Source organism: Toxorhynchites rutilus, chromosome 1 (genome assembly GCF_029784135.1).
Source record: "Toxorhynchites rutilus septentrionalis strain SRP chromosome 1, ASM2978413v1, whole genome shotgun sequence".
In the NCBI taxonomy this organism is placed as follows: Eukaryota; Metazoa; Arthropoda; class Insecta; order Diptera; family Culicidae; genus Toxorhynchites; species Toxorhynchites rutilus.
The window spans coordinates 62,251,234-62,279,152 of record NC_073744.1 but is presented as its reverse complement, the minus strand read 5'-3'; the positions used below and the strand labels follow the sequence as shown (position 1 = coordinate 62,279,152).

Genomic DNA, 27,919 nt, shown 5'->3' with positions numbered 1-27,919 from the left:
TTGACTCATCTCAATCCTTTCTGTCTTCTTTTTTTCTTCTCTTTTTTTAAATTTCTTTAAACAATCGAAGCTCTTGACCCTATTCAGGTACCCTGGTAATTTTCTATTAGGTCTTGTTTCCAATGCAGGCGCCTTGCCCCTCTTCTGCTGCGACGACGAGACACACGATGGTTACTCCGACAAACACACACAACTTAAATATATTGGTTTCGGTTGGTGTCACGACTATCATCTAAACATTTAAGGTAGCATGCTATACCTGGACAACTAAATAAATATAAATAAATAAATAATTGAATAAATAAATAAATAAATAAATAAATAAATAAATAAATATATAAATAAGTAAATAAATAAATAAGAATCTTTCTTCCCTACTACTAAATAAATAAAAACAAAAAAAAACTAACTAACGAAAAAATAATCCATGGTGAAACACCAACCTGGTGGTCTACGATTAACTGTTTATTTGGTTTATTACAAAAATTGGACTCATACATTATCTTTTACTACTACAATTAAGTACAGATACCCAACACTACATTTCTCTTTTTGGTCATATGAGAAACTACAGAAAGGACGAACACAAATTGTGGACATCGACTGCTGGTTTCTCATATGACAATACAACACAAACAAATATTTTACATTTTTTGTACAATATTGATAAGGTCCAAACCAACGGTTGGCCTTTCCACCAAATTTCATATTGTAAAACAAAGTTTGGTTACAAACCTTTTTCGCCCTCTATCCATATGGACTTTTTATCAAATTTTGACGAATTGACTCCCATGAAACATTTAAATTCAAAGATTGCTTTATTTCCATAAGCGATTTTGAAGTATTAGAAGCTGTTCTAATTATTTCCCGCTTATCCCGGTCCGGGAGCTTCGATTTACGTGGAGCTTTCTTCTTTCTACCGTGTACTTGAGGATTCGTCAAATAATTGAGAACTACTTGATGGGATCGTCCAAGCCGACGAGCATTTTCTCTAAATCCAACATTTTCTTGGTGAAGCGCATCGATTTGTCCTTTTTCTTCATCCGTGAGCACTATTCCTTTCGGAATTATCTAGATTTATTAATCAAACTAACTAAAACAACGGAAAACGTAACGTCTTATAGAAACTTGACACTTGAGAAATACAAAAAACATTTGTTTACCCTCAATGCTTGCACACACACATATGAAAAACATGCAGTGTATGATAGTTACCAATACAAATACACTAGAATATAAATTGAAATGTTGTTTGTTTACAATGACACAAAGTAGCAAGATCATACTCTGGTCTTATAGAAGTTGGACAAAGTGTACTAAAATTACACCCGAAGTAATATCCAAACGAATTGGATGAAATAATTTCGTAGACCTCCCTGAACAATGTTGTTGTGTCTTGGATACTCGTTTACTTGTTTCAAATAATTTATCAATGATATCATTCAGATGGTATTTATTCATGTAAATATCCCACAGACTGCGGCATGCGGCATCAACGTTGTGGTCACCATATGGTGTCAAAAATGTCAATTCTACCCTACGCTACATTTTAGGTCGATTGGTGTATCAAAACAATTCGCCGTCTGTGAGTGTCGCTCAAATAAGATCGCTCTCGCGGACATACACACTACGCAACAGCTTGCGAGCGTTTCGAGATTGTCTCTCTGCTTCTCTTCATGTAGGTATTTATTCGCTCACTCTCCCGTCTCCAACCGCAGCATAAAACATGCAACAGAGTATCCGCTGAACGCGAATACTTTGGGGCTATTTTATGCTTCGTGCGTACCGAACGGGCCAACGTTTGTTCTAGTGGTCGCGCTATGATCCAACCGGGGGCTGCTTTAGTTGCCGGCTAGCTGTTGATCCAAACGGACGGTTCATCCATCCTGCGCAGTGGATACGCAGCTTTCGAGGAAATTCAGAGGATACCCCTGAGTTGTGTTTTGATTTGCGCTTTCGGGTTTCTGTATGACGAGTGTCCGTGTGTGTACTGTGCGAGAGGATATATGGTTATAAAACTTCAGGTGCATCAGTTTTGTGATATCTCCGGAACCTTTGCTACCCAGGATATTGCGCCCTCGCTCCGGAAAGGAAGCGCTGGTTCCTCGTATCGCACCGACCGATGTATGGGCGGTGGGTGGTGAAATATGAGCTGTGTTTCTGTTGAAAACTCCACCCGGTAAGAGTTTGCCATGAGCAGCGCTTCGCTTCAGTTTCGCATTTTCAGTTGCGATAACTCAAACAATAATTCATGTGTTGCAAGTAAGTACTAACAAGATGAGCATTTAGTGCATTCGAGTTGTGTTTCCAGTTGGGTGGCGGTGTGGTGCCGCAATCGTCGGTGAAAAGTGCGCGAGTGCGCGGCCATATGTTGAGCCGATGAACGGAGATTCGGCCGTTTGTGTGTGGTGAATGTTTATAGTTTTTCACTTTTTTTTATGATCCGCTCCAGCAAACTATTAATAGCTGCAGTAGCGTAAACATACACAGTGTCTGCGTTTGGTTACTTCCGTGAGGCACGCTAGTGATTTTCACGCCTGGATGATCGCCGCTCGATCGTGGCTTCAAGTGAAGGATTATCCGAGAGAGGGCAAATCCTGTATGTGCCGATGAAATTCACGCTTCGCGTCACGAGGTGTCAACAGTGCAATTAAAACCGTAACCCAGGTGAGTGTGTGACTGTGGGATTGTGTGAAGAACCTGCAGCTAAGAACCCGAAGAAGCCGATCGCTGCAAGTGCGGAAGTATGGAATAAATGTGAAACCAAAATCGCAGTTTAGTGGTTTGAGTTACAGTAAAGTGGAGCTGAGCCTTTTGTTCGTACTTTTTGGTGTGCATCAATCGGTGAACGGTGAACAAAGTCAGGGATATCCTGCCAGTAACCACCAGAAATTGCATACTGCGGTGCGGTTTGGCGAAGTGAAAAAAAATCGAAACTCCCACGCTGTGTCGAGTTCGGGCCTCACCCCTGTGAGAAAACGCGCGTAGGTCGACGTTTGATCTGAAGAGAGCACCATAACGCTCTGAATCTGTGCTTCAAAATTCCCAGCATTGTGTGTTTATGTGCTTTTTAATAAGACAAGGGTGTTGGCTTAGCACTTGTTCCCGTTTTCCCCCGTTGTCTTGCAATTCAACAAAAGAAACGGTGGCACAAATGAAGAACGAGGAAAATTATAGGGAAATTGCTTTTTCCCGCCCGTCTCCACACCCAGTGGTAGTGTTCTAATTTCTGTATTACTATGCACTAGATCCCCTTCCCCGATAATCATACCTTTCCAACAATTGTGTACGGTGGAATGCAACAATAGCTAAATCAGAGGGAGGCTTTGTATTTTTTGTGTGTGCGATTCAACTGAGAAATGAAAACTTAATCTCGTGCAGAGGGGGGGTAATTGTTGCCGAAGAAAAGTGCATCTCCAGCAGCAGCCGGGAAACCGTCACATGCTGTGGGAGTAAAACCGCTGGGTCGCGAAGTATTTCGAACAATTCAACGGTGAAGCTGTGGAGCGCAATCTCGTATCTCGCGAAAGGGGTGCTAATTAGTGAGAGGCATCCGACTGATCCTAACGCAAGACCAAGAGTCCACCCACTGCCAGGTAATTAGTAATTAATTAGTACTCAACTCAATATGATTACGGTTCATTTTCTCCTGCTTCAATCCAGCCGAGTGGTTTGGTGTTGTGAAGTGGTGTGGTAAGAGATGCCAGAAGTACGGATATGTTTGTAGATGTTACTATGGTATTTAGTACAATTTATACGGTTCTAATTCGCAAAGGACTGTTATTATAGAGATTTGTCTCTACACTCTGTCCAACTTCTATAAAACCAGGTGATGACCTTGCTGCTTTGTGGTATTGTAAACAAACAATGCTTCAATTTATATTCTAGTGTGTAGGTATTGGTGACTACCATACATTGTATGATTTTCATATGTGTGCGCTGAGCGTGAATGAATGTTTCCGTATTTTCAACTGTCAAGTTTCTATAAGACCAGTTACATTTTCCGTTGTTTTAGTTGTTTTGTTCAATTAAAAAAGACAAATCGATGCATTTCACCAAGAAAATGTTGGTATCTTAGAAATTTCTCGTCGGATTGGACGATCCCATCAAGTAGTGCTCAATTATTTGACGAATCCTCAAGGATACGGTAAGAAGGAGAAAGCTCCACGTAAATCGAAGCTCTCAGACCGGGTTAAGCGGGAAATAGCTAGAACAGGTTCGAATACCTCAAAATCGCATGTGCAAATAACGCAATATTTCAACTACTCGGGTGACAGTTCGTCGAATTTCGGTAAAAAACCCTCACATAAAGAGGACTTGAAAGGTTAAAACTTCTCATCTTACACCATCTCACATCGGAAGACATCTGAATTTTGTCGATACTCACATGACACCGACAGTGGGGCATGGTATGATGAGACAAAGAATGTTTCCAAAAGAATACATTTTGCTATATACCATAACGAAGAGTTCTTCAATGCATAGTAGGGTACCGATGAATGTATGGGAAGAAATCGGCCCTAAAATTTTAAAAAGTTACCCTATACAAAATGTTTACCACCTCGAAAAAACACTCATGCCAAATATCAGCTCAATCGGACTTAAGGGAGAGTGGCGCAATGCGGTGAAAGTTTGAGTTTTTTGAAAATCGAAAAATCACCCAAGGGGGGAGTAGGGCAAATCGGGGTTTTCGTAAAAAAATGTCAAATGTCTTAAAATTGCATGAAATGTCGAGATGTAGTGTCGTCTCGAAAAAATTTTTTTTTGTCAAAAATCGACACTCTGGGACTTTTTTTTCGGAGCACATATGGTTTTAAGTGCCAATAAAAATAATTATCTAGATTTTTCATTCGGAACATGTAACGAAATGTAATCTTCTATATATATAATATAAAAATGGATTTCTGTCTGTCTGTCTGATTCTTATGGACTCGGAAACTACTGAACCGATCGACATGAAAATTGGTATGTAGGGGTTTTTGGAAGGTCGGGGAAGGTTCTTATGATATTTCCAGACCCCTCCCCCCCTATCTAAGGGGGGGCTGCCATACAAATGAAACACAAATTTCTGTATAAATCGGGAATTAATCAAGCAAATGGAACGAAATTTGGCATGTGAAAGTTTTAGGATGTAATAAATGTTTCTAGGGTGATTAGACACTCCACCCCCCTCTTTAAGGGTTGGGGGGTGTCTGCCATACAAATGAAACACAAATTTCTGCATTACTCGAGAATTAATCAAGCAAATGAAACCAAATTTGGTGTGTGAAGGTTTAACGGACCCCCCCCCTTCTCTTAGGGGGGTTGCCATACAAACGAAGCACAAACTTCTGCATAACTCGAGAACTAATCAAGCACAATTTGGGATGTGAGGGTTTTTGAGTATAAGAAATGTTTCTATAATTTCCTCTGGAATGGAGAGGGGGTCCCACAAAAATATTTCACATACTTCAACCAAACATGAGAATTGAAAATTTTCGGAAAACTCTGAAGGAAAAAGGGAAAATTCGGAAAATTAAATTCCCATATGTTCTACAATTGCATAGTGACAAGTGCTATTAGTCCATTTGATGTTTGCACTAGCGAAATTGATCTTTGTTCGAAACTGGGAATGGATTCTAATGTGATGAAACGCACTCCTATATCTTCTTCTACCTATACCAAAAAAGGATCGCCGGATGTGTTGATAAGAGCAGAACTGGAGGAAGGAATTGTCCGATTTAGGGCTGTCTTTATTCTATCATATTTTCTGTATAAAAAATTTATTCCATGTAACGGAGAAACATGTTATTTACAAGTGGTTGAAAAATCTTGAACGAGAATTATGTCTGAAAACAGTCTGATATTATAATGATGAGTTTTGTTAGAAATACTAGGAATTTAAGGGTGAAAGCTAAATTCAACGGGGTCAAATAGAAGATCAATCAATGAACAGTTCAGTTGGACCCATGGACTTGCTTATAGTAAGAAAACGTGAATGTTTGAAGGTAGTGATAGCAAAAAACAATTTTTTGGCGGGACGAAGTTTGCCGGGTCAGCTAGTAATTTAATAAATTTCCTATCTAATGGTATATAATATAACATATATCGCAATAACATCATGCATTTAAAATTGCTTAATTTTTTCGTTACATTTTTGCGTAGAGTGACCCCTCTATATAGAAATAGAAGACGTCGTCCTACGTAAAAAAAACAGGAAGTGGGTTATATCTATGGTATAACCGCAATGGTGACGTAGGACTATCGTTGATTTAGTGATCATTTGTTTGAAATTGAATCTGAATTCATTCTGAATGAATGAATAAATTAATATTTGGGGGACTTCGAAAACGAGAGCGTTACGTTGGAGGTACAAGGTTTAATGCATCCAATATTAGATACGAAAATGATGATGGGAAAGAATAATCTTCAGAAGCTTTCCTGCTAATTGCACTAGATTGAAAAATCACAGAACTAAATGTATTTGGTCGCAGTATTATATGGATAGAAAACATTAAAATATATTCGTTCGCTTGCATGTAATTTTCAATTCAAAGGGGAACTGGCTGATTATTTTGCAGCAACGACATCTTTCCGGATTCTCCTCGATTCTTCTCGAAATCCACCAGTGCTAGCTCGATAACCACCTGTTGATTGCACTTGATTGAAAAATCACACAATTAATTGTATTTGGTCGCAGTATTAAATGGATAGAAAACATTACAATAAACTCTTTCGCTTGAATGTAATTTTCAAGTCCAAGGGGGACTAACAGATTATTTTACAGCAACGATCACTTCTTTCCGGATTCTTCTCGATAACCAGCGAACGTAAAGAGTTGCACGCGTGTATGCGTGTGGCAGTTGCTTCGATACCTCAAGCGGAACCAATTTTCGATGCTGGTACTCTCTCGGTCGTCTTCTCTTCTCCTTCTGATGGATCGGCTTTTCTGCCCTCTCTCACAGTTCCACACAAACTGCATGTCTTTCAGGTCAGGTAATGAATCCCTCGATCCCTCGCCGTCCAGCTCGTCCAGCACGTTCAGCTTGTTCAGTAACGATGTTGTCTTGTCGATGTCCTCACGAGAAATGAATGCGTTTCACCACTAGAATATCGCTTAAGTATGCTTTTTGTGCGTGATTGAATGGAGAGAAGGTGTGGTTTACCATGGCAATTCGGAAGGCAAACTAGAGGGGAATGAACTCTCTAAGTTTGAAATTTCCGGCGACTGAACAATAATCGATTGAAAATTATATAATTTTCACGATGCGAAACATTTTCCGTTGCGCGCATACAATATTGGATACGAAAATTCTCTACTTATGGGGAAGAATAATTTTCAGAAGCTTTCCTGTGATTTGCGATTGATTGAAAAACTACAAAACCAAATGTTTTTGGTTGCAGTGTTATATGGATAGAAAACATTAGAATAAACTCTTTCGCATCATTGTATTTTTCAATTCCCAGGGGAACTGGTAGAGTATTTTTCAGCAACGATTAATTCTTTTCAGATTTTCCTCGATACTCGAAGCCCACCAGTGGCTAATGCAAACTCGATAACCACCTGTTAATAGCACTTGATTGAAAAATATTTAGTCGCAGTGTTACATGGATAGAAAACATTAAAATAAACTCTTTCGCATGAATGTATTTTTCAGTAACGATCTTTCCGGAATTTTCTCGATGCTGAATGGCATCCAAACGAAGAGTTCCGTGCGTGTATGTGTGTGTGGCGGCTGCTTCGATCTCTTCCCGGGGAACCGTTTGTGGCATCACTCTCCTCCTGATGGATTCTCTTCTGACCAAAGGTGTACAAACAGGCTGTTGGTGACACCGTTCATCCGTGCTTTCATGATAAACGAAGAGCTTCACCACAATAGCGACAACATGCTCCAATCGCTGTTCAATTATAACTGAGTGGACTTCCGAGCGGCGCTCGCTTATATACCGATTGATGATTTCAATAGCTTGTTTTGAAAGCAATTTTAAGACTATTGAAACAAATTTTTAGATCAAAAAGTAACAAGTATATAACGCGCAGACATTTTATCTTTCGAATGAATTGTTTATCATACCAGTTCGTTCAGTTGTTTAGGAGCTATTTACGCTCAAAATCTCGGTCTCCGGCGTAACGCTTTCGTTTTCGAAACTTTGATTTTACACCCCGGTATAGAAATGAAAGACGTAGCCTTACGTCAAAATAAAAAATCTGTAGAAATTCATATATTCGAGAAAAGATTTATACGTAAACAAATCTGGCATCCCTTCCGCGGTGGTGCGGATTTGTGACGTGATTAATTTCGTCGCGCAAACCAACCATCTGCTTCGATGCTCCCGAGGCCTCCCTTTCGAGCAATGAGCAACGAGCAATGAGCGCAATTGAGTGTATGGAGCGTTTCATATGTTGATTTGAAGAATTTTTTTTCCCGTGGGTGGTCGTTGTTTGGGGAATTGGCGGATAATTTGCCAATGTTCACACCTTGCCTCGGAATGGCAACGATGAGAATGGTTTTCCGTGAATAGGCTACGGAAACAGGATGCGTTTCAATTATTTCGTGTGATGAAATTTGATTGCCGCATACACCCGACCAAATTGCCACCAATAAATTGGATGATTAAGTTGTGGTCATCGTTGTGGGATGAGAGTGTAACAATATCCGAAAATTTCGAAAGCTATAATTTGATTGATAGAATTTGATTACGAAATATTAAGCAAAAACCCCTAGAAAACACAAACCTTTATGATTTTCACTTCTCAAATGGTGATTAATTCTACTAATTGTAATTTTTACAACATCATTCTGTGCCAAACATTGTCATCTTTCAAATGAAAGCAACAGAGTCTAAATTCTAAGTAGCATTTTTTTTTCGAATTAGAGTCAGTTTAAGATTCAGTTTGGGTTCGAGAAAAGTTCAATGACTCGGAACATTTGAAAATCAACCGGATGCATAGAACGATGTTTCTCATCAGATATGACCAGTGTCTTTGATTATCAACAAATATTCACGAGTAACGAATATGATTTTATTCCAGTGTAGATGACTTTTTTCCAGCTTGAAACACACTGTCCTCATTATAATGATGACAATAACAAACGAGTTCATTTTGTTCATATCGCTGATGCATGAACAAATTTGCTACAATGAATGAATGCAGCATTGAGTGGGGTTCATAACTTCGCTGTTATTTATACTATGAGTATCAAAAACAACAAATTGATATTCGTCACATTCGAAACGATATTCGTTTTGGAATTGATTTTGAGTCAAAATTCAAAAATAGAAATATTAGTCAGGTTGGACCATTTAGAGAACAAAAACGCCAGAGATCGATTAAACGAACTTTGCAAGAAATTGCGCAGAATTTTGTTTGGCGAGACGGTAACAACGGCATAAATAAAAACCAACTGCACACAGCTGCCTCAGGTTAAAAGTAAACAACAGCTGATATTCATTTGGCTAAAATGAAATTCAATTCTGGCAACTTGAATAATCAAGATGAAAATGACATTGGGTAGAAAAAAAAAACTCATATTCACTGGTTGTCTGGATCTGTCATTTTGATTTTCGTTTGGAATATATAGGTTTTCGATGCAACCTAGCCCGAAAATCTACGCATTTGAGGTTAGCAAAGATGATTTTTTTCAACACTGGATATGACCCTTCATCACACCTCTTGAGAAAATTGCACTGAGTAACCAAACACCCTGTATAGTTAGATACAAACAGATATGGTGATTTTATCAGCTCTCCAGAATTTGAAAAACTCGCTCTCCGCGCAATACTACTGCATCGATGGGTCCTATGGTCGAACGAAACCGAATTTCGAGCACTTATCTGCACGCCAAATCCTCTCATCAATTGCAGCGCGGCTTCCGAAACAAACAGAAAAACATGCTCACTCGGAATCGCTAGCAAATATAGTTTCGATTCGAGCGGGGATCATTTCCCGTATTCCGTTCAAAAACTTTTCATGCTTCGATTACCAGTTTCCGGTTGACCTGCTGGATTCAAAGCGAAAAAAGCAAACTTCGCATCGTCGATTACAGTTTAGGAGCAATTACTGACTAGATGCGAGGTGTATTTTATCGGAGTTACATTTGCCGTTGCCACAGCAAGAGCCGCGAAGCGGTCACCCGAAAGCCGGAGGATAGTTATTAAATCATTAAATTATGACAAGCCACAGAAAGTGCGCGGTGCAGTTGTTTTGTGAAGTGCAATTGAATCAAAGAGTCTATGGTTTGTGATTTTGAGGCTTCTCTGATTCGCCAGCCGTTGGCTCACGAGAGCTACGCTTCAAGTGAAAATTTCGAACGATATTTCGCGGTGTTCGCTGGTCAGAGACGCTGGACCAGTGAGTGGCGCGAAGTGAGGAGCCGTGGCCGAGGGCTTGTGGTTGGGTTTTTAACAAGCGGCAACCTCTCGAAGCTAGCGGTGCGTTGTGATTATAAAACTGAGCAACTGAACTCAGCTCCGGGGGTAATTAAAAAGTACCGCTGCTTTGAAGGCACCCTCCACCGCCACACGAGAGATTCTGACCGGTCGGTGTGGGAGCTACTTCCGCAAGAAGGTTAATTTACCCAGAACGAAATAGTTGCGTACAGTAAAATATGGCCCGATAGAGCCATGAATGACGATGGAGGGAAGTCCGAGCATGGAAAGCGGTAATTATTGCTTTGATTTATGCAGGTTTCGCGTAGTACCCGATTATCATTCACTCCTATCAAGCTCCACTGATGGAGCCGCCATTTGCCGGCCTGCACAAATAGCAATCTTAGTTATTCGCTTTTTTTTGAAAGTGGTAACTGTCGAGTTGGTTGGGCGAAGAGGAAAATGTATGTTCGGAAAAAAGTGCAAGCAATTCAAAACGATTTGATAAATAAATATTTTCGTGGGGATTTTCATATTAAATTGTATTGTTATATATACGGTTGTCCGAAAAGTTCGTGCTGATTTTTGGGAAAACAAAAGCAACATTTTTGTTTTCGTTTTCAATTTTATATGCCCAGTTTTATTTCACAATCATTCGCCATCTTTCACGCATCATAGAGATTCTATCAACCCAGAGCATGTTAGCTTTTTCGTCGAAACCTGTTCAAGTTTTTTTTTCCCCTGAGAGAACATTGTAGGGGCCCGAACCTGTGATACTCTAAAGGTGCAATATTCGGTTAGTTTAGCTGGTGGGATAACACCTCCAGACTCCAAAATAATTCGTGTGTTTTGTCAATGAGACAGGAATTCAATTTTAGCCCTGATGGAACATGACTCCCACTTCTTACATCAAGAATGTCAGAGTTACAGACAAGATAAGCAGTGAGCGAACAAATTTCATTTCTATACTGGGGTGTAAGTTCGGAGCAACGAGATTTTGAGCGTTAATACCTCCTAAACAACTGAACGAAATGGTATGATAAACACTTCATTCGAAAGATAAAATGTCTGCACGTTATATGCTTGTCACCTTTTGATTCAAAAACTTGTTTCAATAGTCTTAAAATTGCTTTCAAAACAGGCTATTGAAATGGCACCAATCGGTATATAAGCGAGTGCCGCTAGGAAATCCACTCAGTTATGATTCATACGTGCAATATTTCAAACCATGACGCCAGGGGAAATCTGCATTGCAAAATAAATGCAAGCAGCGGGTACTTTTCCACTCGTTTGTATTTCTGCAAATTGGAATGTTTCCCTAGCACAAACTTCAAAACCATGTATCTTGGGGAAATCGGCAGATTCCGAAACCAAGAAGTTGGGAAAAACAGCTTTGCAGATACATGCAAGTCGGTAGTACTTTTATATTCCCCTGCATTTTCACACTCCAGAAGTCGTTTTGCACGGTCTACGAAAGCGGGTACAAATGCAACGCTTTGGCTCGGGTATTCAATACTGCATTGGAAGATATCCCTTCATGTCGTCAGCTCATCTCACATTATGTGACATACCATGTTGGTAACTATTTGTTGCGATAACCACTACCATAATGCATGAATTGATCTAAATTGGGATTTGTTTGCAATTGAATTCGTTAATTGTTTGATTCATTTACTAGTTTAATCAATAATGCAATCAATACACACAAAAGATAGCTCTGCGCAGCGGCGATATCCGTGCCCAATCAGGAACCTCCGAGGTGCGATTATTGCTAACTGAAAAAAACGGCTGTCCTACGTCAAGCTTGCGGTTATATCATAGGTATAACCCACCCATAGTCTGAAACACCGACGCGAGTATAAGAGTGACTTCTTTTCTATTTTAGAATATTGTTCAATGAAATGTATAAATTAATGCCAGTGGCGTGGAATATCTATTAGATATTAGGCTGTCAAACAAGTCCTGCGGTATTTCCGCGAGGTGTCGTTGTTAGCGCGTAGTTCTAGTTGTATTCATTGTATCGAGTCATACTATAGCTTGTTGGAAAGGTATTTATGCGCGATATAATATAGTCCTTGACAGTGTTTTGTTTGGTTAAGTCGTTCGTGAGTTATAGTGTCGCAAATATGGAGCAAAATAAAGAGAAAATCCGACATATTTTACAGTACTACTATGACAAAGGCAAAAATGCATCTCAAGCTGCCAATAAAATTTGTGCAGTTTATGGACCCGATACAGTTTCCATTTCCACCGCACAACGATGGTTTCAACGTTTTCGTTCTGGTGTAGAGGTCGTCGAAGATGCGCCACGCTCCGGAAGGCTTGTCGTCGAAAATTGCGACAAAATCGCTGGATTAGCCGAGAAAGACCGGCATAGTAGCAGCCGTAGCATCGGCCAAGAGCTGGGGATAAGTCATCAAACCGTTACCATTTGAAGAAGCTTGGATTCACAAAGAAGCTCGATGTATGGGTGCCACACACGTTGACGCAAAAAAACATCTTTGACCGTATCGACGCATGTTAATCGCTGCTTAATCGCATATTTGACTTAAAACAGATGATTGTAACTAATTTTATGAACAAATGAAAATTCAAAAAAAAATACCGCAGGACTTTTTTGACAGCCTAATATAATGCATAATATCATTTTCGGACTATTGTTATTTGATTTTAGTCCTTTTTGTCACCGGATTGAACGGATTCATATATTATTCGTCGATATATTCGTCGTTAGATTCATACGTGCAAAAGTAAAGATCAAATATTTAACATTCGTATAGTTGTTCACTAAATACAATGGTCACACATATACATACTTGTGAAAGAATTGCACTTGCGGAAGAATTGTAAGCTGTAAACTATGAATTAATCGGTGGCTTATGGTTATTTTTACAGTTACAGCTTCGGTTTTTTTTCTATAATACATGAGCTGAACAATTTCGACGATAAAACAATCGCAAGAAGTTCCTAGAAATCCTTTTATATCATCTTTTTATGCCCCATAAAAAAACAGGCATTAAGTTTTTGTCAACCAAGAACACAGAAACAAATAATATTAGATATAATAAAACTTAAAATTCCAGAACCCTTATCATCTAGTAACTATCTAGAAGGTCGTTATACATTATTCTTTTCAAAAAAAACCCAAACACGTTAAAACTGTATGAAATGTAAAAAAAATATGTTTGTCTCGAGCATGCAGTTATGGTATGTTCTGATTCTTTTACTAATGAAATCTAAATCGATAAATACGTTTTCATTTTATTTCATAGCTCTTTATACTTTCATGAATTATATTCAGTTGCTTACTTCCAATTAATAACAGGAAAAAAGTCGAATTCGTTATTTGTGTTGGAGTATCAAAACTTACTATGTTTTGAAGAGGCTGAATTAGATGACTATTAAAACTGAACGAAGACGAAGAAAATATATTTTCTGCACATTTTTCGTTCAATCATACCCTCTTCTTCAAATAAATACCAATAAAGCTAAAAAAATATACAATAGCAATATTACAGAGAAGTTCAACTTTCGGTCTGTGACACCGTGCGCGAGTATATGTGTTATGATTTTGCACGCGAGTATAGGAGTTTTAAACAAATTTTGCACTGTATTTTTAAAAAAATGGTTCCCTTTTTCATTAATCGCAATTACTTTGATAATTATTCGATGTATTCATATTTTGATTTTTCATTATTCGATACAAACCTACTCGATTAAAATTGCAGATATTCGATTATTTGAATCAATCGAACGATTAACCGACGTCTCTAACTGCCAAACGCGGTAAAAATATTTCCATCACCAACCGACACCGAGAGCCGATTCGTTCACTTGATCTGAAACATAAAATAAGGGAGAGTATATTACAAACCTAGCTTCAACCGTAAAAGACTTACCTTTCAACTTTTCAATGCTCTTATTGCAACCAAAACAATTCCACACACAAAAAGCAAAAAAAAAAAATTGCTAAACATTGCTGATTGTTTACATACGAAATCCAAGATGGCTGAAAGGCCTTTCTCATAAGTCGCGGTACCGTATTGGTTTTATCGTGGGTCGCTACGTTGAGCCTCGAGAAGTGGGCATTGACGTTGACGGCCAACGGTTAACGGTTGCCGTTTATAGTCAGCACAAGTCACAAAGTCTCGAGTATTTTAGTCCGTGTCACACATATGTGGCAGCCAGGGTTGCCAATTATTAAAAAAATCAGGGAAAATCAGGATAGCTCATATTGGGTTGTCCGGAAAGTTCGTACCCATTTTTGAGAAAACAAAAGTATTATATTTTGAACGTTATATGCACAGTGTTGTTTTGCCATCAATTCAGGAAGTTCTGAAATCTTTCAGGTAGCCTAACAATTCTAAACATTATCTAATTATGGAAGCTAATTTGTATAGTTGCGAGCAATATCGTTTGTGTCGACTGGTTGCATGGTAGAAGCTCACAGTACAGAATTCCTCTCCGATACCACCTGAACCAGATCATTTTTTTTCAGGTGAAGATCGGTTCAGTCGGATTGTTTTAAATGACCAGTTTTCATCACCCGCAACGATTTGCTTTTTAAAAAATCGATGCATAGATGAAACGCACAAGTCGTAACGATTTACGTAACCATGTTTCAACTGATAAAACGGAGATTTTAAACATGTGTAGTGAACCTGCTAATTAATTTGTCGTGCCTCACGGATCATTCTTGCAACTTCTTGCTTTACAAACAATTTATTATATATTCTTCAAGAAATAAAACACTTTTTAATAATAATTACAGTTTTGTAAAAAAAGATGCTTACACGTTCTTACTTATAAAATTCTTGTACATCGATTGTAATACTTGGATGTTATTTGCTGCGAACACCTAATGAAACCTGTATCGTTTTTATTTAACTGTACATAATTTTTGGACGCTAATATTTCTTTCACGTTAACTTCAAAACGTTAACATCAAAATTCAAACAATGTCGACACTGTACCTTCGAAAATGCGAACAGGTAAAGTATAATCGAAAGGAAGAGTAAGCATTATATAAGCGCGGACTGGAAAGCTTTTCAATGTAGACTATTATGACAATTCTCATACACAACCAGCAAAACTCCCAGTATTATATGGATATAGTTTTTATTAAATAGGGGTTTTTTTCTGATTAAGCATATAGTAAAAAATCAGGATCATTTTATAAAAATCGGGGAAAATTGAGTGTTTTTCAGGATATCAGGGAGCGTGCCAAAAAGTCTGGGAAATCCTGAAAAATCAGGAAGGTTGGCATCTCTGGTGACAGCTCGTTTAGACAGAGTATTTATAGACATTATAGAACAAATGCTAAACGGATTTTGTAATATTTTTTATGCTAACAAAACAGATTTTAATATGCAACAACAATTTTCCATGGTACAGATTTTTGAAAGAAAAAAATACAGATGAAAATGAATTTTTCCCCTTCTGGTACAAATAATTTTTTTGCAACGATGATTTTTTTGGCATTCCAACTATATTTATAAATGACATACTGATTGAAAGAAGCTGTCATTTATCCATTGGCGTCCAGTAAATAAAAACAATTCTATTCAATGGAGAGGCCAATTACTTGAGCTTGAGCTTGGGTTTGGGTAGACTGTACAATTCATAGTTGCTCTCCTTGATTGACCTGAACCAACCAAATTGCTCAAAGAACACACAGAATGACGCTTGGGACTAGCAAATCATTCTCGTTGTGCAATTCTCGGCGATTCGAGCTTTAAATGGTCAATAAAGACGCCGGCCACGTCCTTACAGTCACCAGGAGAGGGATAGGAATGTTAGTATGATATTCGCCGTCCGAAGGCCAGAAGGGTCGCCTCTATAGTGTTTATCAAGGAAGGGATAGTTGTTAGTGGGAATGGTTAAGAAAAATCAGGATTAACTGCGGTAAGTGATGTGATTCTAAAAACGCGAACTCCTAATTATTCGGCGAAATGAGATTTGAAGAAAATATACATTCTTATCGGACCGGTCATGCATTTCGTTATTCATCGTGCGTAGTACATATATATTTTTCCTGACCTGAGAAGGTCATAAAAAACTCTTTTAAAAACTCTCAATCTATATATTTTTATTCAATTGCAGAGACCAAGGCTATTTTTGGCAACCTGAGAAGATCGCGAGGAAATTCTTTCAAACTCGCTAAAACTGACTATGTATTTCGATGTTCGTCACTTGTACTATCTTTCAAAATATTATTCAATCGCGACAACCGAGATTATTTTTTAAACCTAAGAAGGTCTTCGAGACACTGCTTCAACATTACTCAAATCGACATATATTTTTCAACCTGGTCTCCTAAGAAATTCCTTTAAAATGATAAGGTAACCGAAAGTACTCTACAATGACTCGAATCGGCGACTAATTAACGGGTGTTAAATAAAAAATGAGAATTTTTTCAATCACATATAAATTTTTTTTTTTCATCGATTTCAGTATTTTTTTATTAATAACATAATGTATTTTCTTCAAAAAAATGTCAGTGAATGTTTGAGTAATGGCCGTGGTCTGCTGTTCGACGCAACTTTGTCGCGATGCTCTCACAAGAACGTTGTACGGCATTTACGTCCATTTTCCGGATACAATTCCGGATTCTTGTAGTCAGTTGCTTCGTGTCCTTGGCCCTAAAATTGTTTTTATACACTAGGGCACTGAGGGCACTGAGTGAGCCAAAGAAATTCTCTATTGGGCGGCACTGGGGCAAGTTTGTTGGGTTACGATCTTTCGGCACGAACGGTATCTTTTTCTCCTCAAGATTCGCCAGCGTCCTCTTGGCGTAATGGGAAGACGCATTGTCCGGCCAGAAGAAGTACTTCCCATCTGCGTGATGCTCGTTCAGGAACGGCAGCAGGATTTTATCGAGGCACTCTTCTCGATAGATTTGTTGGTTGATTGCCAGACCTCTCGGCTTAAACCAAGGCTTTGAAATGCCCCGGTCGGAAATGGCGATGTACAACATAACCTTTTTTTCACACTTGTGCTTGAACTTGTATTTCACTTCAGGCGGTGTAATTATCATTTCCTGGAATATGCGTTTTGGACAGCGGAAAAAAGCTTTCGTCGTCCAGAACGAAAGACGTCCCGCGTTATTTTTTGGTCATCCACCGACACTGTGATTTAACCGTCTCAATCTGCACCTCCGTGTTCTCCGGCGACCTCGTCTTCTTCCTGCAGACGATTCCTTCCATCTTGAGGGTCCGATGGATCAATACGTGGGAGCAGCCATATTTCCGACCGGCGTCACACAGGCTGGTTGCGTCCTTGTTGTCAAACAGCTTATTTAACGATGCCTTCCTCTGCTCCGTCATTATCGTCACCGGACGACCACTTCCGACCTTCCGCTCTACGTTCAGGGAACTCAGGATACGATATACCGTACTGACAGGTACATTTTCTTCCTTAAAATGTGCCACCGTGAACTTTTTTCCTTGCTGGAAATGCGTTTTGTAGAACCGTACAACGTTCTTGTGAGAGCATCGGGACAAAGTTGCGTCGAACAGCAGACCACGGCCCTTACTCAAAGATTCACTGACATTTTTTTGAAGAAAACACATTATGTTATTAATAAAAAATACTGAAATCGACGAAAAAAAAAATTCTTTTTTATATGTGATTGAAAAAATTCTCATTTTTTATTTAACACCCGTTATATGATTCTTGTGCCTAGTATTCTCTTGTATTCTCAAATCGCGAAGGTTACTAAGAAGGTTACCGAAAAAACTCTATGACGGTTCGAATCGACGATATGTTACGAGATCTTTCGCGTGTAGTATTCCTCTATTGTAACAATAGTTCGAATCGGCGGTATGTTGTGTGTTTTCGCGCGTAGTACTATATTACATGGCACGACCACGAACGCCACCCACGGTGAAAATGAACAGAAGTGTATATAATTTTGCCCACAATTAACCTAATTAACCTCTCCGTGAAGCGACGCCCGTGATCATGCCCATAGATTTAGAGCGCGACGCTGGATGCTTATTAAAGATCTACCTAAGATCTCTTTTAGAGTCGTAGAAGCACACATCTACATTAAAATAAACGCTAACTACAGACAAGTACATTACATTATTTAACAATGTGCCCAAAACCGTTTAATCGAGAAGAACAGAAAAACAGACAACTGAGACAAAAATAGGTCACTATCCCAAATAATTAAAGGCAGTATATAAAATAAACTGGCGATAAATTAGAGACCGCGTATAGAACTCTTATTAAACATAAATATCTACAATAAATTACGAACTTAAATTCTCACAGATGTTTGTGCATTATTACGAAAAACAACTTCATTACGTTGAAATCAAATATCTAACATTCAGTTCAAAATTTTTAGATCTAAAACTAACATTTGGAAACCGAAAATTTGTAACTGGATTCGTATTTCAAACTAATAAACTAATGGTAAATAAGGAATGAATTAAACCTACATACACACTTAAAAACGCATACAAAAAAAAATTAGATCCAGAATCTAGAAACTTCCACTAAAACTTCCAACAAAAATCGAAAAAGGATTGCCTCAACCCCAAATTGCAACATTTGGAATGTATCTGAAAAATCCGTTTTGGTGACTTCAGCATTGAATTGTACATCAAACCCTATACCCTTCACCGGCCGCAGGGATTCATGGGTGTATTAAAAGCGAAACAAAAAGATCGATGTATTACCACCGGTCGATCCAGGGCCATCGTCCCCTACACGTTGCACAGCTGTTACAGACACAGACAAGCACGATACGCATCTGTCCCGACACAAACCAAACACCAGATATAAGGTGTGATCACGAGCAAGCACATACATGCACACAAATAATTACCGTTCTGAATCATACCTCGGACAACCCCACACCCCGGACACTCCCCAAAAACAACCTGAAATGCTCAATGCCCTGATGATACAACTATAAAATTAATATCACAATTGATTCTTTACAGCAACCCTTTAGTTATATCATCAGCGCATTAGACACTCCAAGCTACTCCGAAATATGAAATATGCCTAGCATTATTTTGCTAATCCGCGTTGACGCCATTGAGCTTCGTATTACGAAATGGGGGAGTAGGCATGACAATATGGGCTTGCAGAAGAAATGAACACACTTCCAAAATAAAAACTATTTTTTCCAAATCAAATTAGTACCCTATGTAAATGAAAATCACTTTTGCTTGCAAGTAGTGAAAAAATGTTTGTTTGTTTGTTTGTTTGTTTATTGTCTAGTAGCGTAAGATATGAATCTTATGAATAATTTGCTACCTCCGGTTTTAAAATTGGCACAGACATAATTATAATCTATCCTATTCTTTACTATCGTTATAATAAAATTCAATTTACTCGATTCCAAAAATTTATGCAGCCACTCTTGAAGATTGCTTCCGAAGGGGAACGCTTCACAGCGGGGGGTAATGAGTTCCAGTTTACCACACCTCGAACGAACAATGAATTAGCATAGCATGCGGTGTTGTTGGCAGGTATTACCAGGTTCTGCAAGCGGCGTCCACGAGTTTGGATAAGTTTCCCATAAAGTATGCCAGGAGACTTTGTCTTCAATAGATTCCATAAAAAAACACAGGATCGGTGCGCGTAAAAGTTTTGTAAAGAGCACCCAATGAGGTGCTGTTGCAGGTGACTCACGTGATCAAGGCGGTTCAGCCCATATACATATCTCACACAGCAGTTTAATGCGACACGCAGCCGGTTGAAAGATGTTGCGCTGGGGCGGACGTGGAGGACGTCGCCAAACAAAAAATGCGGCAGGATCAGTGATTTAAACAGTTTCAGTCTGGTGGCGGTCGGGGCAGTGCGGGTACAGCAGTAAAGCATTCGAAGACTAGCATAGATCTTTCCACATTGTTGAATTATGAGTTCGTCCCATTGGAGATCATGTTGGAAGATAAATCCTAGGTTGTTGACACTTTCCGACAATTCTATACTCTGCCCGTCCAGTTTTAGTTCAGATTCTGGGGAAATAAAGCTTCCAGCTCTACGACGTCGGCTTGTTATGAAAAGTGCTTTGCTCTTAGCAGGATTCACTTGGAGTTCATTCCGTCGCGACCAATTCGAAACCCGTTCAAGATCAGCATTCATCATCCTGATTAAATCCCGAGTACATGGACCAAGCCTACCAACGTATAGTTGTACATCGTCGGCGTAAATCTGGATGGAACAGTATGTAAGCACCGTCGGTAGGTCGTTGATATGGCAGCAGAAAAGCAGAGGACCGAGAACTGAGCCCTGAGGTACTCCTGACGACACTTCGACACTGCTTGAACAGCGGTCACCACAGAAAACTGTCTGTCTTCTCCCACGCAGGTACGATTCCAACAGGTTTACGGCAGTAGAAGAGAAGTTAAACTGAGAAGCTAATTTGCCAAGCAATTTGCTATGTGGAATAGTATCGAAAGCCTTGGAAAAGTCGAGCAGTAATAGTATGCCAGCACCTTTTTTATCAACAATGGTTCCTAAATCGTCGTACACTCGAAGAACTGCGGTTTTGATGCTCTGTCCTTTACGAAAACCGGCCTGACAGTCAGTTAGTAAATCATTTTCCTCTATATAGCTGGTCATTTGGTGTTTGAGGAGCTTCTCGAAAGCCTTTGACAATGCACAAAGGATGCTAATAGGTCGTAGATTGAAGATATCGTTCAAATGCGCTTTTTTCTTCAGTGGCAAAACCTTCGCATGTTTCCAGGGATAAGGGAAGGTGGAACTACTGATAAACATGTTAAATAAATGCGTAATTTGTTGCACAACTAATGGTAGTATGATCTTGAAGAAGTTAATCGGTAAACCGTCCATTCCCACGGCGTTCGATTTGATGTCCCAGATGGCGTTCACGACTTCCCAGTAGCGCACAGGTCGAAATGAGAAACTGTACAACGATGGTGGTGCTAGTCTCAAAGGTACAGCTTCTCGATGAGTATTTCTCGTAAAATTTGCAGCGAATGTACGATTTACATCATCTGGATCAAACGCACAAGGTCGCGACTGTTTATCTTTGCCTACTCCAAGACTCTTTACCCGCTGCCATAAGGTTTTCGAAGGTATTCTGCTGTCTAAAAAACGATTTAGGTACTGTCGTTTAGCTTGAGTTATTTTCGCGTTGGCGCGATTCCTCAATATCTTGTACCTCTGCCGCCTGACGTCCTTCAAATGTGAAGGTGCTTGCAACCAATCTTTGTACGCCAAGTCACGCTCAAGCAGGAACTGATGAACACTATCAGTGAACCATGTATAGTACTGTCGACTGTAATGTCATACAAAAATTGTGTCTAAAGATAATTTTTTATTATAATTTTAAGTGTTGGTGAGAATATCTGAAAATTCATAGAAAATAGTTTAAATTAGGATCAGAACAACATACTTTTAGTAGGTAAAATACGCTAAAAAAAATTCATACAAACATTAGAAATTTAAAACTGCCTTAGGGCCGACTAACTTGATAGAAAATAGTTGGCCTCATACAAACTAATGTCGTATACAGATGTCGATATCATTCCGCTGTCAACGCGAATACACAGGCTCAATGTAGCGCAGCGGCTCACACACACACATATACTTTTCCGACACATGAGACATAAACAAACATGAAATTGTCCGAACCGGCCAAGTTTGGAAACACTTTGGTATCACAAAAAATCCAGAAAAAATAGACGAGGAGCTCGTACCGATGCTAATGCGGGCGCTACACGATTCGTCCAACGTTTCACTCGAATGTTGGACTCAAACATTTGACTCGATGAATCGTCAAATGTTGTGACGAATGTGCTGCTACACGGTGAAGTGAATGTTCGATTCAAAGCAATCGGTCCAAACAATCGGCGAGTATTTGGATCGAATGTTTATTGTTTTTATCTACCATCAAAAATGTTAGGAAACTGAATGACGATGCGAGTACTCAAATCGCTGCCGTAGCAATTGTACTGATATCGGGCTGTAAATTAAAAATGCTTCAAATCAACATTATTAGAATGCAATATTTCGCCGAATATTTAGAACTTTGAGAATCAATTTCACAGTTCCTTCACCTAAAACTTGTAAACAAACCAATCTGTCAAAGATAGATTCGGACGAATCGTGTAGCGGTGTATCGAATATCATCGAGTGTCGAATCAACGAATGACAAAAATCCTTTGACTCGTGTCACTCGCGTTGGAAGGTAATCCACAACGAACGGATTACCTTCCAACGCGAATATTCGACACTCGACATTGGAGGTTCGTAGCTCGTCAGTCGACTACACGATGCGTCGAATCATCGAGCGTCCAGCATTCGGGGGTGTTCGTAGCATCGTGTAGCGCTGGCTTAAAACGCGGATTTATGAAACACGATTGCTTTGGAACTCCTCAAAAGCACTCCGACACTTCGCCATTTCTCTAGTGAAAATACGTTTCTCCATGGCAAGTCATAGAAGGAGAAAAAATCATTCACTCAATGGAGAGGCCAATTACTTGACGCTAGTAACTGGAGCCGGATGTTCACATGAGTCTTTTTGCTAGACTTTATTCACTGGATACTACAACTTTATGGTATTTGGTCCGCAATATGATAATTAGTTCGAGTATGAGTCAGTTTGGAAATATAATGAGCGACATCTAAGCTTGAACTGATATTTGCGTTCATTCAGACATAGTCGAAAACAGAAAAGAAGATCCACACTGATGGCATATTTCCAAGGAATTTTAAAACAGTTTATTCGATTCAATTTACTCAGTCCGTCTTTTCTTCTAAAGGCGAAAATCCTTCCTCTGCTGGGTAATTCCTATCGTTTCAAACCAGGCACTAGGGGCCTTCACCAGAGAATCATTGCTGGCAAAGCGTTCCAGTTACGGTTGGTCGGGCGTGCGGATTCCGGCCCTTACCGAAACCCGAACCCAGCCGGCAGTCGAAGTTAGCCGTTTCTTTCCGTTCCGAGAAACATACCCACAGCAGAAGAAAACTACATTTTATTACGACGATCTAAAACTCATTAAAATTTTATAATTGACTGCTTGGAATAAGTAATCGTGAAAGTTTTTCAATTAAAATTAATATTTTTCCGACGCAGAGTCCAAATGGCAGCGATGAAGGCGAACCGAAGGCATTTCCGACTTTGCTGACTGTGGTTTCCGCAAACATGAATGCAAACGCTTTTCTTAAGGGTGTGCGATCATTTGGAAGCGCCCATTGAGGGTTGTGTTTATCTAGCGGGCCAGAGAGGAAATTCCATTCCTAACGCGACTCCGTTGGATATCGACGTGGTTATCCCCGTTTCAATTTCAATAATTTAGTGGTGGTGAAAGTTTATTATTCGACAAACTTCTAGCTGTTTTACAAGGATGATTCGAGTTCATCACGAACAAATTGAAAAACTGAGAGATATATTTTTAACGCGACATATTTATAAATATCTTTGATTCGGATGAAACTTTGTGCGCACTTTCATGGTATAAAGTATTTTTCTCGGGTGTAAACAATATTTTGACCAAAGAATACTCCTTGGAAAGGTCGTAAATATTCCGGAATGAACTTCAATAACAATATTTTAGTTTTTTTATACCCACCACTCAACAAAAAAAGCACAGGTGTAAGGTATCGCGATATTTTAATGATTTTTGAAATGCTCCAACTTTGTACCAAATGAACACCCGAAGATGAAATAAACATCGTTTTAAAGCAAACTCATGGGAACGAAAATCACAAACCGTGCACAATTTCAAGAAAAACAATTTCACTTTTAATGGAACAACTCGTGATAAAACCGAAAGTTCGCCGTAGTCTCAAACAGGAAGAAAAACAAACCGTCCCAAAATTATCGGATTTCCGGCAGAAGCGATGATTAATTTGTCAATCAAGCTACCCTCAACAACGTTGGATTCATTTGTATTCTTCCGGCAATTGCGGCCAATAAATCTGTTCCGTCCGAAAGACGAAGTCATATTTTTGAATCATATCGCAGCGGAATAATGGATGTGTATGCATGCATATAAATAAATAACGTTTTGATTGATTGCCCAATGTCGTCGCACTTGCTCCGCTCGGATCTAATCCCAACAATGACACGAGTGATGTATTGGGGAGGGGGTGGCAGAAACATCACGAAGCACGGAAAAGTCACACAACATTTCGTCCATTTGGTTAAATCCCGTAAAGTAACAGGATTCCATTTGTGTTTCCGGGCAGGCCACGCAGTCGTATGCTACATAACAAATCACTGAATCAAATCCAATTACCCCGTCGCATCCCGCCGCCGAGCAAGGATTTGCTGAGAGCAGTTTTCCTCCAAGAAAACACAGGGAGAATAGGGAATAAGGTTTTCTTCTAGCACTTACTTCCACCCGCTGAACTGTTAAGGCGCTTTTAACTTTCGTTTCTTAGCCGGGCAAAAAAAAAGAGTAGGAAAAACTGCTACCAGACAACATATGTCAGGCAATAAATCTTAGTGTCGAATGGGTTTGGGTCAGCATTTTTTTTGACTCAATGAAACATCTCCTTAGCCACAAACTTCGCAAATGGATTCCACCATAAGGGTGGTCGGTAAATGACTCCAAGTCATTAGGCGGGGTAACCCTTTTTTTAGCACAAAATCAATGGTTCACTCCAACGCTCCCCGTCCATTTGGAGAATGTTTCGAAATATGTTCTTAATTGAAATTCTATCTATCGGACCCTCATTTCTGATAATATACGGCGACTAATTTCACTTAGGAGGGGAATTTCCCCGACTGTGAATCGTAATAATCGGCGCGTGAGTGCAGGTGAATAAATTTTCCTTTATCTCATTTCACCAGGCATCCGATGCGACAGAGCGACTTTTTTTTGGGGGTGGAAGAAGGTGAAAACGGAAACGACGCATTTTTCCAAGATGCTTCCCTCCTGTGTGCGAAAGACGAACGCAGTCGTTTTCACGGTAAAATTACCACTGCGGAATTTCGGAAATCCACGGTCAGTGCGAAGGTCATTGCAGTAACCCAGTGATGGTAAAATTTACGTTTTGCAAAAAGGAAAAATATTCCTTTCGGTATTTCACTTGCGCAATTATTGACACTACACCCAAAATTGATTTTTGGCTCATGTTTTGTCATCCCGATTTATTGCATTAAATGAGCGTAAAAATTACAGAAAATGTCATGACTCTCAAATACAGGTAAGCATTTGTATAATATATATGGTACGGCAATATAAGATTAATATGAGCGAGCGAAACAAGAGACACGCTCCAAATAAGCACGCATTACTTTGCCACATATGTACACGGCCCAGACCGAGATGGATATAGATCTCCTTTATACTGGAAAGTGTTTTCTAAGAGTGAAATTAGAAAACACTCTCCAACTTCAATTTGCAATGAGATGAAATATTATCACGCTTCAGCGCAACAGCATCATTAGCTGCGTGGATAGCGTGGTCGTGTAAAACAGGCTTGCATTACAATCGATCTTGGTTCGATCTCCGTTGACGTCATTTGGACTTTTTTTTGGGTGCAATCGGACATTGGCTATGGGAAAGAATTGTAATAGAGCTCTGAATAAAAGAGAAAAAATCGTGTCGACAGGCCGTTCGTTATGAGTTACTTGCTGACCCGGCAAACTTTGTCCAGCCCAAAAATTTATTTTTCGCTATCACATTCACGTTTTCTTACTAAGCGCACGTTCATGGGTCCAATCGCAGAACTGTTTGTTCATTGATTGATCTTCTAATCTACCCTTTAAAATTACCTTTTACTAGAAAATTCCTAGTACTTCTACTAAAACTCGTCATTATAATATCAGATTATTTTCAGACATAATTCTCGTTCAACCGATTTTTCAACCGCTTGCAAATAACATGTTTCTCCGTTACATGGAATAAATGTTTGATACAAAATATATGATAGAATGAAGCCCTAAATCGGACAATTCCTTTCTCGAGTTTTGGTCTTATTACTTCATTCGGTGATCCATTTTTATTTATATAGATAGAGGACGATATAGGAGTGCATTCTATCACATTACAATCCATTTCCACTTTCGAACGAAGATCAATTTCGTTGCCGCAAACATCAAATGGACTAACAACGCTTTTCAATATGTAATTGTAGAACACATGCGAAATGAATTTTTCGCAAATTTTCCCATTTGGTTGATATTGTGCATTATTTTTATGGGACCCCCTCTCCTTTCCAGAGGAGGAAGGGGTGTCATACCATCATAGAAACCTTTCACGTACCCAAAAAACCTCACATCCCAAATTAGGCTCCAATTGCTTGATTAGTTCTCGAAGTCTAGTTCTTTTTCGAATATTTCAAGTATGCAAAGTTACCTAAATGACACATTTCTTTACATCCACAACGTTTCACTGCTATCTGAGATGGTGCTGCCAACTCCTAAGACGTATTGGCATGAAATTCGTCACTAGTTCTTCAAACAATTTTCTGTCAAAATATTTCAGATACGCCTACTACGATCGCTGCTATAAAATGGATAGAAACGATAACAAAGATGAACTTCATTCCAAATAAAGCCTTCTAGCAGTGTATTTACTTATTCATGTTACTGAGGCCTGTACTCGAAAAAATCGCCAGACAAAAGTGTTCGCCAAAAATTTATTTTAAGTCAGATTTTCTTGAAACTTTGAAACACAAATTTGAAACTTGAAACAGGGAATGAACTAATACATATGGGTTAAGTTTCGGCATAATTACTTTATTCAATTCCCTTTCCATCGCTGAAAGTCCGCACCTTTCCCTTAAGACCCCTGATTACATTTTGTGCAATGGTGGAGCCGATCGTTTTGGTCACTTTCATCCATTCTTTCTTCAACTCTAGCTCGGTCTAAAACACCTTGGACGATTTTCGAACTTTGGCCTTCATTATGGCCCAAAATCTTCCCCCCGGACGAATCTCTGGTGAATTTGGGGGGCTGACAGTTTTTGGTACAAAAAACAACGTTATTATCTCTGTACCAATCCAACATCGATTGCGTAATAGCATTATCCCAGGTCCGGCCAAAATAGTATCTCGCCTCCGTGGGACCGCAGGAAGGGCAACAGACGTTTCTGAAGGCACTCGGAGCGGTAAATTTCGCTGTTGATGGTACCCGTTGTGACGGTTTACTCAGTTTACCGCATTGGCAGATGGTCTGCCAGAGCAAGTATTTTTTTTTTTGGCGGATTGTCCACTTTCTTCTTCTTTACGTCTTCCGAACATCAAACCCTGATTTGACAACGTAGAACTCCAGCCCCGGTATCTGCTTTGCGTCTGCCTTGATGTAGGTTTCGTCATCCCTAACCACACACATCGGTTTCGTTAACCACTCTCGATACAGCTTCCTTGCGCGGGATTTGACCGCCGTGTTTTGTTGATCACGCCAGTTCGGTGCCTTCTGGACCTTGAATACACGAAGGCCAGCTCGTTTCTTGGTTTTCTGAACAAACCAGGCGGAACACTTTGCCTTCAGAGCCGCGTCGCGAATCTAAAGGTTCGGATTACGCTTGAAATAATCCAACACCTTCCGGGCCTTCACAGGGTCAGCTGTTTTCGATTTTCTTCCACCTCCAGCCCGCCGCTCGGTCGTCTGGGACTCCTTAAACGATT

The 27,919-nt window shown here is 39.5% G+C and overlaps 1 protein-coding gene across 5 annotated transcripts in view; it reads left to right on the top strand.

The window, feature by feature from the left end:
• The first annotated feature begins 1,857 nt into the window (after positions 1–1,857).
• Positions 1,858–27,919, top strand: part of LOC129763196 (band 4.1-like protein 4) — a 518,162-nt gene continuing 492,100 nt past the window's right edge. For all 5 annotated transcript variants that reach the window (XM_055762028.1, XM_055762029.1, XM_055762030.1 and 2 more), the window contains exon 1: positions 1,858–3,596. The gene's annotated coding sequence lies outside the window, so the exon portion shown is untranslated. The remainder of the gene's footprint in view (positions 3,597–27,919) is intronic.